Source organism: Triturus cristatus, chromosome 5_2, assembly GCF_964204655.1.
Source record: "Triturus cristatus chromosome 5_2, aTriCri1.1, whole genome shotgun sequence".
Lineage (NCBI taxonomy): Eukaryota > Metazoa > Chordata > Amphibia > Caudata > Salamandridae > Triturus > Triturus cristatus.
In genome coordinates, this window is record NC_140588.1 from 141394302 (window position 1) to 141408945 (window position 14644).

The 14644-nt window shown below is 44.3% G+C and overlaps 1 protein-coding gene across 1 annotated transcript in view; it reads left to right on the top strand.

The window, feature by feature from the left end:
* Nucleotides 1–14644, top strand: part of LOC146822728 (NFX1-type zinc finger-containing protein 1-like) — a 1573298-nt gene that overhangs the window by 75624 nt on the left and 1483030 nt on the right. The gene's annotated exons all lie outside the window — the stretch shown is intronic.

Consider the following 14644-nt stretch of genomic DNA (forward strand, 5'->3'; position numbering starts at 1 on the left):
GTAGGATCTACCTCACCCATGGCAGGTGTGGAAGGAAAATCTACCCTGCTGTTTTCAAATGTGTTAGCATTTGCCTCTCATTTGTGAGATAGTGATTTCTGCTGAATGCAAACCATCTCAGTTCAAGAAAACAAGCTGCCCCTTTCCTACGAATGCATGTCTCACAGTACAAGAGCAACACAAATTAAATCTCTGACAACAAATTCCTGTGTGCACACCGACTCATGGTGTGATTCTAGGCAGAAAACGATTTTTCATTGGCAATTTCAAAGCACATTTACCGCTGTGGTTTTACAAGTGATAATTACTGTAAGAGCCTGGCACATTTTCCTTATAGTTTAGAGAGGCAGAAAAGAGCACATGTCCTAACAGCTACTTGAGAGCATGAGCATGTGGAACCTGGGTGAGTGATTAGACTAGGGCAAAGGAAATGAGCCTTGGTGACGTTGAATGTGGTAGCGTAACACACTACTATCTGAAATACCACACAGTGCTGAATACTTAGCATGGGAGTGCAGGAGAAGCAACTGCCTGTGTACTAAGAGCGTTTATAGAGACTGTGTATTGTCAGGTGCAAGAGAGATCTGCATGGACGCTTGCAAAACTGCATGAAGACTGCACAGATGTATGTAATAGTACATGTGGGGTAAGGGTTAATTGCAGTTTTGAACATGTAGGATCTACCTCACCCATGGCAGGTGTGGAAGGAAAATCTACCCTGTTGTTTTCAAATGTGTTAGCATTTGCCTCTCATTTGTGAGATAGTGATTTCTGCTGAATGCAAACCATCTCAGTTCAAGTAAACAAGCTGCCCCTTTCCTACGAATGCATGTCTTACAGTACAAGAGCAACACGAATTAAAGCTCTGACAACAAATTCCTGTGTGCACACAGACTCGTGGTGTGATTCTAGACAGAAAACGATTTTTCATTGGCAATTTCAAAGCACATTTTCTGCTGTGGTTTTGCAAGTGATAATTACTGTAAGAGTCTGACACATTTTCCTTATAGTTTAGAGAGGCAGAAAAGAGCACATGTCCTAACAGCTACTTGAGAGCATGAGCATGTGGAACCTGGGTGAGTGATTAGACTAGAGCAAAGGAAATGAGCCTTGGTGACGTTGAATGTGTTAGCGTTACACACTGCTATCTGAAATACCACACAGTGCTGAATACTTAGCATGGGAGTGCAGGAGAAGCAACTGCCTGTGTACTAAGTGCGTGCTTCTGGAGACTGTGTATTGTCAGGTGCAAGAGAGATCTGCATGGACGCTTGCAGAACTGCATGAAGACTGCACAGATGTATGTAATAGTACATGTGGGGTAAGGATTAATTGCAGTTTTGAACATGTAGGATCTACCTCACCCATGGCAGGTGTGGAAGGAAAATCTACCCTGTTGTTTTCAAATGTGTTAGCATTTGCCTCTCATTTGTGAGATAGTGATTTCTGCTGAATGCAAACCATCTCAGTTCAAGAAAACAAGCTGCCCCTTTCCTACGAATGCATGTCTCACAGTACAAGAGCAACACAAATTAAATCTCTGACAACAAATTCCTGTGTGCACACAGACTCATGGTGTGATTCTAGGCAGAAAACGATTTTTCATTGGCAATTTCAAAGCACATTTACCGCTGTGGTTTTACAAGTGATAATTACTGTAAGAGCCTGGCACATTTTCCTTATAGTTTAGAGAGGCAGAAAGGAGCACATGTCCTAACAGCTACTTGAGAGCATGAGCATGTGGAACCTGGGTGAGTGATTAGACTAGGGCAAAGGAAATGAGCCTTGGTGACGTTGAATGTGGTATCGTAACACACTACTATCTGAAATACCACACAGTGCTGAATACTTAGCATGGGAGTGCAGGAGAAGCAACTGCCTGTGTACTAAGAGCGTGCTTCTAGAGACTGTGTATTGTCAGGTGCAAGAGAGATCTGCATGGACGCTTGCAAAACTACATGAAGACTGCACAGATGTATGTAATAGTACATGTGGGGTAAGGGTTAATTGCAGTTTTGAACATGTAGGATCTACCTCACCCATGGCAGGTGTGGAAGGAAAATCTACCCTGCTGTTTTCAAATGTGTTAGCATTTGCCTCTCATTTGTGAGATAGTGATTTCTGCTGAATGCAAACCATCTCAGTTCAAGAAAACAAGCTGCCCCTTTCCTACGAATGCATGTCTCACAGTACAAGAGCAACACAAATTAAATCTCTGACAACAAATTCCTGTGTGCACACCGACTCATGGTGTGATTCTAGGCAGAAAACGATTTTTCATTGGCAATTTCAAAGCACATTTACCGCTGTGGTTTTACAAGTGATAATTACTGTAAGAGCCTGGCACATTTTCCTTATAGTTTAGAGAGGCAGAAAAGAGCACATGTCCTAACAGCTACTTGAGAGCATGAGCATGTGGAACCTGGGTGAGTGATTAGACTAGGGCAAAGGAAATGAGCCTTGGTGACGTTGAATGTGGTAGCGTAACACACTACTATCTGAAATACCACACAGTGCTGAATACTTAGCATGGGAGTGCAGGAGAAGCAACTGCCTGTGTACTAAGAGCGTTTATAGAGACTGTGTATTGTCAGGTGCAAGAGAGATCTGCATGGACGCTTGCAAAACTGCATGAAGACTGCACAGATGTATGTAATAGTACATGTGGGGTAAGGGTTAATTGCAGTTTTGAACATGTAGGATCTACCTCACCCATGGCAGGTGTGGAAGGAAAATCTACCCTGTTGTTTTCAAATGTGTTAGCATTTGCCTCTCATTTGTGAGATAGTGATTTCTGCTGAATGCAAACCATCTCAGTTCAAGTAAACAAGCTGCCCCTTTCCTACGAATGCATGTCTTACAGTACAAGAGCAACACAAATTAAATCTCTGACAACAAATTCCTGTGTGCACACAGACTCATTGTGTGATTCTAGGCAGAAAACGATTTTTCATTGGCAATTTCAAAGCACATTTACCGCTGTGGTTTTACAAGTGATAATTACTGTAAGACCCTGACACATTTTCCTTATAGTTTAGAGAGGTAGAAAAGAGCACGTGTCCTAACAGCTACTTGACAGCATGAGCATGTGGAACCTGGGTGAGTGATTAGACTACAGCAAAGGAAATTAGCCTTAGTGACATTAAATGTGTTAGCGTTACACACTGCTATCTGAAATACCACACAGTGCAAACCATCACTGTTCAAGAAAACAAGCTACCCCTTTCCTACGAATGCAAGTCTTACAGAACCAGACCACCACAAATTAAATGTTTGACAACAAATTCCTGTGTGCACACAGACTCATGGTGTGATTCTAGGCAGAAAACAGTATTCCTGGGTGATACCAGTACACCTTAACTTATGGTGAAGACATACTCCATAATATCTGACAAGTTCAAGGCAGTTAAATATCTTCCAAAACATAAAATGTAAAACACAACTTTAAAACAAGAATCGCATTTACATTTTTTTTATCAAAATGCACCACATACAACCCCTCTCAAATTCATAACTCACCTTCTAAATGTGTTAGCGTTACACACTGCTATCTGAAATACCACACAGTGCAAACCATCACAGTTCAAGAAAACAAGCTGCCCCTTTCCAACGAATGCAAGTCTTACAGAACCAGACCACCACAAATTAAATCTCTGACAACAAATTCCTGTGTGCACACAGACTCATGGTGTGATTCTAGGCAGAAAACAATATTCCTGGTTGATACCAGTACACCTTTACTTATTTTGAAGACATACTCCATATTATCTGACAAGTTCAAGGCAGTTAAATATCTTCCAAAACATAAAATGAAAAACACAACTTTAAAACAAGAATCACATTTACATTTTTTTTAATCAAAATGCACCACATACATCCCCTCTCAAATTCATAGCTCAGCTTTAAAAGAAGTTAGTTGAGAAAGAAACGTGGCACTCACACAGCAGATTATCAGAGCCAGAATCTCTGAACTGTACACCTCTCAGCAGAACCAGTAAATGGCAATTTTTCCCTCTCTTTTTTCACACATATACATGTTAACTTAAAATCACAGTGCTACCCACATTTTTTCAAAAGGAAACACACATTTCTATTGGTTGCAAATTCCAACCCTTTCCAAATGATCCCTACCCCCCACATGACTTCTGCCTCCTACCATAGCAACAGGTCATGGAACACTGGTGTGAGCAGAGAGGTGAGAAATTCAGCACACAATGTTTCTAATCCAAAGAGCAAGAGTGCATGACTAACAGCAAATCCAAAGTGATGTTCTGTGGGTACACATTTTTCTGAACCAATACAAAACATGCTTATAAAAATTTAAACTTACAGCCTAGTTTTTTGTGTAGAATGATCTGAAACAGCCAATGAGTTCTTTTTATTAAAAAGTATGTAAGCCTCCATTTTACAACTATCTTTCTTTTCATATTGCCATTCTACTGAAAGACACCTTCTGAGTCCAATTCTGATATCTTTGAGAATACTTGCATAATCATCATCATTTGCCTGCCGCATATTGGTAATGAGTTCTTTATACTCAAAGTATGTCCAAATATTCACATTACCTATACTTCCTAACGACTTTTTTGTGTCTTCATGTGTAAGAGTTTGAAATACTGGTTGTCCTTTAACTGGAGTGAGCTGCAGAAGATCCCCAAAAACTATAACATGTTTTCCTCCAAATAGCACGTCATAGTTTGTCTTTAGAATGTGCTGCATTCTTAAATGCACAAAGGCAAGCATTAAGTTTGATACCATGCTTACCTCATCAATGATGAGAACTTTCATTTTTTTCAATACTCTTGCAACTTCAAAACATGCTTCTCCTGTTAGCTTGTGGTATTGTATTTTGTTCTCATGCTCTACTGGTAAGATTAGCAAACAATGGAGGGCAATTCCTTTTATGTTATATGCTGCTAACCCAGTTGGAGCAGTAACAACACAAGACAAAGTTAAATCTGTTTTTTGCTGTAGGTAGCTTCTAATTACTTTAATCAAGAAACTTTTTCCAGTTCCGGCTTGTCCACTAACATACATTCTGATTGGTTCAAATGATGTGCATGAGCACTCTTTATTTTCATGTAGTAATCCATGATCAATTTGTTTTGTGACTTCCTCATAAATTTGTTGTTGTTCATCATTCAGTTGCTGTTCCAAACTTGGTAAGTTTATTAAATCTTCCTGAACTTGATTCATAGCTGTTTCCACTTCAGTCATGGCTATTGCAGCTTCATTTTCTAAGATTGGTTGTCCTAGGGGATCTTGACTGAGCGTCCCAGAACTTTGACTGTCTTGAGAACTGTCTCTAGCTACTTCAGCTGCAATTGTTGCTTCTTGTTCAATTTCTTCATTTAACATTTCTACTTAAGTTGTGAAAGTACTGCATTCGATGGTATCTTTGCATGCATTAAAGGAATCTTCATAGCTTTGAAAATGTCTAAGTAATTCATCCTCTGAGCGCCATGGTTTAAACAACTGTAAAAGTGCTAAGTGGTAAAATTCCTTCTTGTCAGTAGTGTCGCAACTCAGCTTCCTGTGATTAATCAAACTTCCTTTTGTTTGTTTTACCAAACATCCTTCCTCACCAATGACTTTATATTTTCCATTGTTGATGTCTTCTGTTGCATTCTGTTTATAAATGTCGTTCTGCAGCCTTTCATAGAGACACATGTTCTCAAGATGATGACTTCTCTTTGGGTAATATGTGTCCAACATGTTTGTTCTTAAAATGTCTGTACTTTCAGGATCGAACTCTGCTAAATATTAAATTTCTCGAATAGATTTCAGTACCCGATTTCTCATTCCTGCAAGGCCTAAACTTACCCAAATTATTCTTCTGGATTTGGAGTACAGACTTGCAGATGATAACGTATCTGAGCATTCGTAGGATCCAATTTCTCGATGCGATAACATCTTTAAACTGAAACTGTATAGCTTTTTACTGACAGTCTTCTCGTGAGAAATCTCTTCCCACATTTCTTTCAATTCCGTTTTCTCAGATTTAGTGATGTAAGATGTGACATACCGAGCAACAGCAATAGAATTGTCAGCTACATACTGTATATCCATGTTAGCATTCCACATGGATACAATGACTGGGTTGTAGTCATTTATATATTTTGACTCTTCTTTTCTTCTTAGGTTATAGGTATTCTTAGGCGATTTTCTTGTAATAGTATGTCGCACAGCTGACATAAAACTGTTTACTCTTCCTTTTGAAAGAACAGGTCGTGGAAATCCAAATCAACATTTTGTGTAGAATTTATCTTTACTCTTGTACTTTCTTCGACAGTATTTTCCACACCGATGACTTTGGAAACGTAAAACTTGCTCTTTTAAGTTTTTTTCTTCTGTGCTTTTAGGTATAGCACATGTTGCATATCCTTCAATGAAAGATAAAACTGCATCATCAGAATCTGTTCCAAATTTTGGAGCATCCTTGATCCACAACAGCATATGAATATGAGGAGCACCTCTTGCTTGGTACTCTTTTCTCCAAAAGAAATCCACAACTTCTCCAAGAGGTGGATTTTTTTTTATTGCAGATGAAGGACATCATAGCCTCAAATCTATGATTGAAATATCTGCAAACATTAACCGGATCCAATGTGCACAATTCTCCTGCTGTCTTGTATTGGATGTTTTCAATATTTGAATTTGCCTCTCGAAGAAAATCCAGTAAATCATCCCAAGCGTACTCTGCACAGCTTAGGGTAAGGAACCATGTAGGAGTTCCTAAATTCCGTAACATACATTTCAATTCTCCATGGCGTCGGTACCAATATTCATTAGTCCCACGCTGACAAGCCATCAGATTAATCAATTGTGATTCCAAATGATCATCTCGCTGTTGCACTTTGTTCAGAAAATCCTTTGCAGACACATTATGTAGATGTACTCCAGTTTTCAAAAGTGTAATTTACTGCATAAGATAGTGCTGATAAGTCACTTTCAAATAAAAGATGGAACAAATAAGGAATACTTTGACGAAATCTTGGATCTTCTGCATATAACCTTGTAGTCCGATACTCAGAAGCAGGAATCTGTACTGGACGTTCATTATATCGTCCACCTTTTCCTGTAGGAAACAGCTGGGGAAAACAACGAGCTTCCAAGCTCTCCTCCCATACACTCACGGGAGTTCCTTTTGCTTTTTTCATCTGAAAGAGATCAATAGTGTTTCCCATAACTTCTTTAGAATGAAGAGGATGTATGCTGAAATGTTCATAAATTTTTTCTTCTTTTGACTTATCCACTTTTTCAATTTGCCCAGTTGGTATTCCTGTGTCTGCTAGTAAATCTTCTTCATCTTCATCCATATAAATTGATTCATACCATTTATTATTTCTTTTCAAATATAAATTTGCTCTTTGTACTTTTCCTACATCCACCAGCTCCTGACAAATTTTCTTATTCTTTGTAGGTACACCATTAACCAGAATAACTAATGGTTCCGTTTCCAAACTATCTGCATCAATTGTTTCAATATTTTTTTTCAAATCCAATGGCAAATAGACAACTCTTCCTTTTAATCCTCTTTGTAAATCTGAAGGAGGTAATTTGCCTGTTTTGGGCTCCATACGAACTATAGTCTGAAACGGATGGACACATTGAATGAGTATAGACTCATACGTGTTTAAATCACTAAGGGGCATATGTATCACCATCACCATTTGCGATTCTCAAATAGCGATTTTTAAAGAATCGCTATTTGAGAATTGCAAAACGGGATGTATTAAAAAAATTGCAAACTTTTTGCGATTTCTTTAAACTTCCTTAATTGCGATTAGCAAATTGCGAAATCGCAATTAAGGAATACCTGCCCATTCATTTCTATGGGCCAGGAGACCCATAGGAATGAATGGGAAGTAATTCTCAAATAGCGAATTGCAATTTGCTAATCGCAATTTGAGAATAATTTCAAGGGTGCAAGGGTGTCATGATGACACCCTGATGCACCCCTGAAATGAGCATGTGTGTGCATATGGCGCACATACATGCCCTAAGGGCATGTATGAGCGCCACGTGGCACTTTGTAAAATTCCAAAAAGTGCTTTTTGAAAGGAAATCGCAAATTACCACCAACTGGAAGTTGGTGGTAATTTGCGATTTCTTAAGGATAATTCGCACAACTTGGGTGCTTTTTACATATCATTTAAGAAATCGCAATTTGCGATTTCCTAAATGCTTACGCAAAATTAAGAAATCGCTAAATTAGCAATTCCTTAATTTTGCGATGGGATTTGGCTCATAGATCCCGGTGGATATTCGGGATTCGGCTTCCGAGAGCGGGCGGTAGTGTTCCGCAAGTCCTGTCGGAGAAGAGCAACATCCACCTTGACCTCTTCCACCATGCCCTCCAGGGAGACGCGAGACGAATTTATGGCCTGCAGGATGGCGGCAAGGTCCGTAGCTGGGGCCGGGGTCGGCGCGCCTGTAGGGCTTGACCCCCTCTCGGAGGTCGTGAATTGGTCCATCCTGGTTTGGCTGTCTTATCTTTACCCATGGTGAGGACGTCCCGGGCGCGGAGGCCAGCGAGGCCGGACCACGGGCAGGGGATGCACCTGTAGGACGTCTACGGATGTCCACGAGGCGAATTGGAGGCAGAAGGAGGCACGGTCAGGGTACCCCGCGTAGAGAAAAGGCCAGGCACCTCCAGACCCACAGTTCAGTCCCCGGTGAGCCTCCCAGCAGGACAGCCGATCACATCCCCAAGCCACAGCAGCGCCCGCGGCCCTCCACGGGCAAGGCAAGGTCCCACACCTCAGTTCAGAGCCCCGGATCTATACAACGTCCCCCGGCTCTCTCGCAGGCGACCGGCCGCCAGGGCCTCGATGAGTGTGCGTCCACACACAACTGACTCCTCCAACTCCAAAGGGGGCGTCGCTACAATTCGGACCTCTCCCTCCGGGGTCCTGAGTACTGCACCCCCAGCAAGGCCCACCTCGGAGCAATGGGAGGGGGAGGAGGTCACACACCCCCCCCCCCCGACCGCCGGTCCGCGGCCCGAACCCCCAGGTAGCCTCGGTACGACGGGTCCAGCGCCAGCCCTGCAGACGGGGGGAGGAGGGGGGGGCCCGGGCCCCCGGCCGTCGATACTCGGCCCGATGGGGGGGTCTCCCCACCGCACTCGGCCCCCACAGCAGCCCCGGCGATGTTTTCCCCCTGCAGCCGCACTCACCGCCTGCTCCACCGCACCATCTTGTTTCTGGGGGTCAGCCTCACAGCTCTCGGACCCCCACGGGCCGCCACCAGACCGGAGCCTCGCTTCTCCGTCCCCGTCAGGGCCCGCGGCAGCCTCGCGTCCGTTGTCTCTCCTTCACCGGCAGGGTTGGGCCTACACCCCTCGTGGGTGCCGCGGGCTCAGTTTGTAGCCTGCCCGCGTCGCAGCTCCGCAGCCGCCGCCGTCTACCGCCAGTCCGGTTCCGCGGCTTCCAGGCAGGTCCCGCGAGGACAACGGCACTTCAGGTCCGGACCCGGGACAGCGGGGCAGCTCTGCACGCCGCAGCGCCCAGATCGGGCCGGCCAGGGCAGTCCAGGACGGAGCCAGAAGGACTCGTGGGGTCCAGCGCCGGGAGCCCTACCGAAAGGCGGCCATGCCGGTCAGGCGCCACCTAGCGCTCCCCTAAGTCCAAGAACTTACTCTTAACTTTCGTCCTAGCCGTGTGAGGAAACCAGTGCAAAATACACGTACCCATCTGCCTGTCCGTAACCTCACATAGTATGTCGACCACTTCCTCCCAATACGTTCCCAGCTGCGGGCAACTCCACATCATATGTGTAAATTCTGCCCCTTCTGAGTTGCGACAGGGGCATCGGGCTGTGTCCACTTTAAAATAACTTTTTATCCGTGCCGGGGTTAAATACGCCCTATATAACACATCGAAATGAATAAGCTGGAACCTAGCATTATGCGTGCTCTTCCACACTCTCTCAACTATCCTAGATCACGTCGGCTGCATCCCCTCACTCGCCATTCGTCTGTATAAGCACGTTATAGCTTTGAAGTTCCCCACTGCCATCACCACATATTGACATGCCAAAGATATCTGCGGCTCCGACAACCCTCCTCCCCAATGGCGTTGGATTGCCAACACAAGGGCTGAATGCAATAAGAAATCGCCCCTGGGAAGGCCATACCTATCTTGCAGTGTCTGGTAAGGGAAAAGAGCGCCCTCCTCATATAAGTCTCTCAGCACTTGTAACCCCAGCTCCTCCCACGTAACCAGCGCAGAACAGTCCCCCCCATGTGGTAGGGCAGTGCACATGCCTAAAGGAATCTCCGGGGCGTATGGTCGTGCGACCCCACCCCTACGTTGGCTCCGGATCCAGCATAATCTCAGCGTCCGCTCCACATGAGTTAATGATCCAAGATGCGGCCGCTGATGGAGTATAACAAATGACAATACATGACGTGGAATCCTCCGACCCATCGGGCCATCTGGGCCCCTAAATTCCCTCACCACTGCCTTGGTAAGCCATTGCAGCTGAGCTGCTAAATAATATAGTTCCAAGTCTGGGACCGCCCATCCTCCCTCAGCTCGGGGTCGCATCATTGTGGTCAGGGCCACCCGTCATCTACCGTTCCCCCATATAAACCCTCCCATCAAGGAGCAGAGCGTTTTGAATAATGAGCCTGATATCCAAATCGGCAACGTCCTAAAATAGTACAGCAACCGGGGTAGCGCCACCATCTTCAAGAGTGCTACTCGACCCGCCACAGATAACGTCAATGTACCCCAGAACGCCATGCTCCCCCAATCCCTCGTAGAGCTCTGCCTATATTTCCTTCCAACAGGTCCTCCTGCGTATGATAGATGTTAGTTCCAAGGTAAGGTAAGCAGTGAGGCTCCCACCGTATACCCTCTGCTTGATTAGGGCCCACCGTCGTTGGATTCACAGGGAACTGGCAAGTCTTTGCCCAGTTCACCCGGAGCCCTGAGGCCGCGCCGAACGTATGCAGTAACGTCGTTGCCCCTGTCAGAGCCTCTCCCGTATTGGCCAGGAAAATGAGTAAATCATCTGCATAAAGCGATATATACTACATGTCTCCGCGTAACTCTAGACCAGTATAGTGCTTCCCCGACCTGGCTTGTGCAGCCAGCGACTCGATTGCTAGAGCAAACAGCAGAGGGGAAAGTGGGCACCCCTGTCGCGTTCCATGCCCAACCGAACAGGCAAAGGAAACCGACGCCCCCGTCCACACTCGAGCCGTCGCTAAGCTATAAAGGATCTGAGTCCACCCCACGAAAGCCTCCCCCAGGCCCATCACTCGCATAACCTGAAATAGGAACAGCCACTCCAGGCTATCAAAAGCCTTTTCGATATCAACCTAAAGGACCGTTGCAGTAGGTGCCGAACTGTGGTCCCCCTCCAAAATACTAAGTAATCGCCGCAAATTAATAGACGTATTCCATGTGGGGATGAAGCCCGCCTGGTCCCGATGGACCAGCTGTGTCATGTACGGGAGGAGCCAGGTCGCAAGGATCCTACTCAAGATTTTATAGTCAGTGGTTAACATTGAAGAGTGGGCGATATGCTGTCTTATCAGTCAGTTCCCTCCCAGGTTTCAGCAGTGGAATAATAATAGCCTCTCAGCGGGAGGCCTAGAAATTTTGGAGAATGGGGTTCTTTTGATCTGGGACGTGCCTAGTGACTTGGCTGAAGGGACTTGGGTGCCTGCTTTTATGCACCGGTTGGGGGTCGCCCAGCCCCGGTGGTTAGGGCTCTGAGGAGGTAGCTCCAGGGGAGGAGCAGGCTGTTATCCCATTCTCAGTAAATGGATGAACATTTTCAGTTTGGTCATTCAGCCTCAACCTAAGATATCAGTTGGGGATGAAGGAGAGTACAACAGCTGTTCCCTCATCCTATTCCCCCCCTATCTCCAGCTCAAGGGGTTTGATGAAGGGGACCCTGGCCACAGCGCCACAATCGCAAATGGGAGAGGTGACAGTACGCAGCCCTTTTTATGTGTCCCTACCCACCTCCCACAGGCCAGTCCATGCCCACCCATGTGCACTCTGGCCGTGGGCCGTGTATACAGGAGGTGTACCTAGGAGCAAAAGTTAGTGCTGAACACAATTATCACTTGCATAAGATAGTGGCACTTGACTGTGTCTAAGGCTTTGGGTATGTCTATGGACACCAATGCTAATTCCTCTTTTCTGTCTTTCACCTCATTCAAGGCTATGTATCCCTATTAAAAGGGATCTTGTAGTAAGGAAGCTTTATACAATCTTTTTTTATTAGTCCTGAATAGAACTTAGCTTTCTGTTTAACGAAAGAAGCAGATGCAAAGGCACTCGATATGCTGAGTGCAGAATTCAATTATATAAATATGACGATTGGCTCACATCTGAAGGCATAGCATATGTCAGGTAGGTATGCCATAACGTTCTCCCATCTTTCCTCTCGCTACTGATGAGGCACTCTCTTTTCTCCTTAGGGATTTCTTCTCTTTGTTCGCGTCACAACCTTCTTTGTCCTCCATATTTGACGCTTCCCTTTTATATTTACGTCTCCAGTTTCACTGGTTTCTTTCTTTTCATTTTGGCTCTTATGTTCCTTTTTTCAGCTTTTTTTCATATTTTTTTAAAACTTTATTTAACGTTTAGTGGTAAACATGTACATCATTTTCCAGTTTATGCAAATGTACAATAAACAAAGTAAAAAAACAAAAAACAGATTTTTGTCACAGATCAATTCCCTCAGCACATGGGTCACCACCCACCAGACAGCATTGCAAAACCCCCAGCTCACTATCATAAATCAAATATATGTTCAACATCAAGTCTCCAGAGGAATGGAGAATATCATATTGAGGGCATATGTTCATGCTCAAGACCATTGCACCATAAACAGTGCTTCTTCATTGATGCTGCGGTTAGATGCTGTGGCTTGTTTTATGTAAACATTAATGATAGACATTTTCACAAGACTACTACACAATCCTGTGTGCGCAAGTCGTTTAACATGATTCCCCACTCCTGTAGATCTGAACCCGCTTTTGGGTCTCACTTGATCTTTCTCAGATAAATTTCCTTGGTAATGGCCCATTCCTGCATATCCGATTTTCATTTATTTATTTTGTGGGGCTCACATCACAGGCAGTGTATGGCAATTCAGCTTTTAGTCAGCAACAGCCCTAGATACAGAAATCCTAGTTTTATTCTTTTGTTCTTCCCTTTCTGGATCACATTCAATAAACAGTGTTCAGGTCTACATTCGGGGGGATTAAAAGAGACATCACATAGACACCGTAAAACACCCTCCCATTATTCTATCTATGCAAGCCCAGGTCATATGGAATAAGGTGATATCAGTGTTCCCACAACGTGGATAGATTGGAGCTGTATCTGGATATAGTTTGATGACACATCCAGATAGGCGCGATGCAACATGTTAAAATTAATTCATTTGAATCGGGTATTACTCAGTATTTCCTTTACATGGAAGCTGGCCTTCCCCTTGCCAGCATCCAAAATAGGGGACTGTAAATTACTTTCCCAGTGCTGTTGCAGTTTGAGTTGAATATTTTTCTTATCCATTACTAAAACTTTCTGGAATAAGGAAACCTAACCATTACACTTACCTGTAGTTAGTTAGAGTTCCAAAGTTTGGGAAGGAGTGGGTGCACTCGGGATATGCCTCAAAATTCCCCTAGCTATACCTGCCAGCCTAGCATACTGCAGGAAACCATGAGACGCTGTCCAAATGTGTCTTATGCTTCATTAAACGCAATAAATGTATCTTCAGGATACAAGTCACCAAGTGTTGAGCATACCCCCTCACTCTTTTGTCTTACTGACATGTCTTGTGACACGATACAGAAGGGCTGCAGCCATCACACCTCCAATTCTCTAGAGAATGGAGTCTCCCGCTGCACTCTCCTATCTGCCGTACCCCAGGCCTTCTCCATCTGCTTTAACAACTATTGACATGTCACGGGCATTGCTACACCCCTCATTCGTAGAACAGGCAGCAAATTGTTCCCAATAATTGCTGTATTAGTCTTTTCCTCTCCTAGTTATACTCCTGTTAACTCCATTTGTTTGCATACTGGAGCTGGCTAGCCAAATAATAAAGATCTAAACCTGGGAGTGCCAGTCTCCAATCCATTTTTAAGGGTGTCTAAGCTGACCTGGCTACGCTTGCCAGCCCATCCCAATTTGGTCATTAATCAGTCCAGTTCCTTAAACGTCAGACAAGGGATGCGACATATAGTATTTTGAAGCATATAACGGCATCTGAGCTCAAAAAACATTTTCACTAGGGATATACGACCCATAATTGACAGCGGAAGTGGGTTTTAAAGCTCAGTCGAGCCAATTAGTCGCTGTTTAATCCTCCTCATAATATATGCATGATATTTCTCAGTTGTGTATGCCACTTGCATGCCCAGATACAAGAATTTGGTTTCCGACACGACACAAACAACAGGGGCGACAATGGGCGGCATCCCTGTCTAGTACCCCTTTCCACACTCAAGCTATCTTAAAGCTATTGCACCTGTTTTAAGCTATGGGTACTGTGGGCAGTAGTCCTACTCAATCCAATATGGTCTCAATATGTAATCCCACTCCAGGGAGTCAAATGTCTTTTCACTGTCCATGGTTATAATGGCAGCCTCATCCTCCACCTGCAG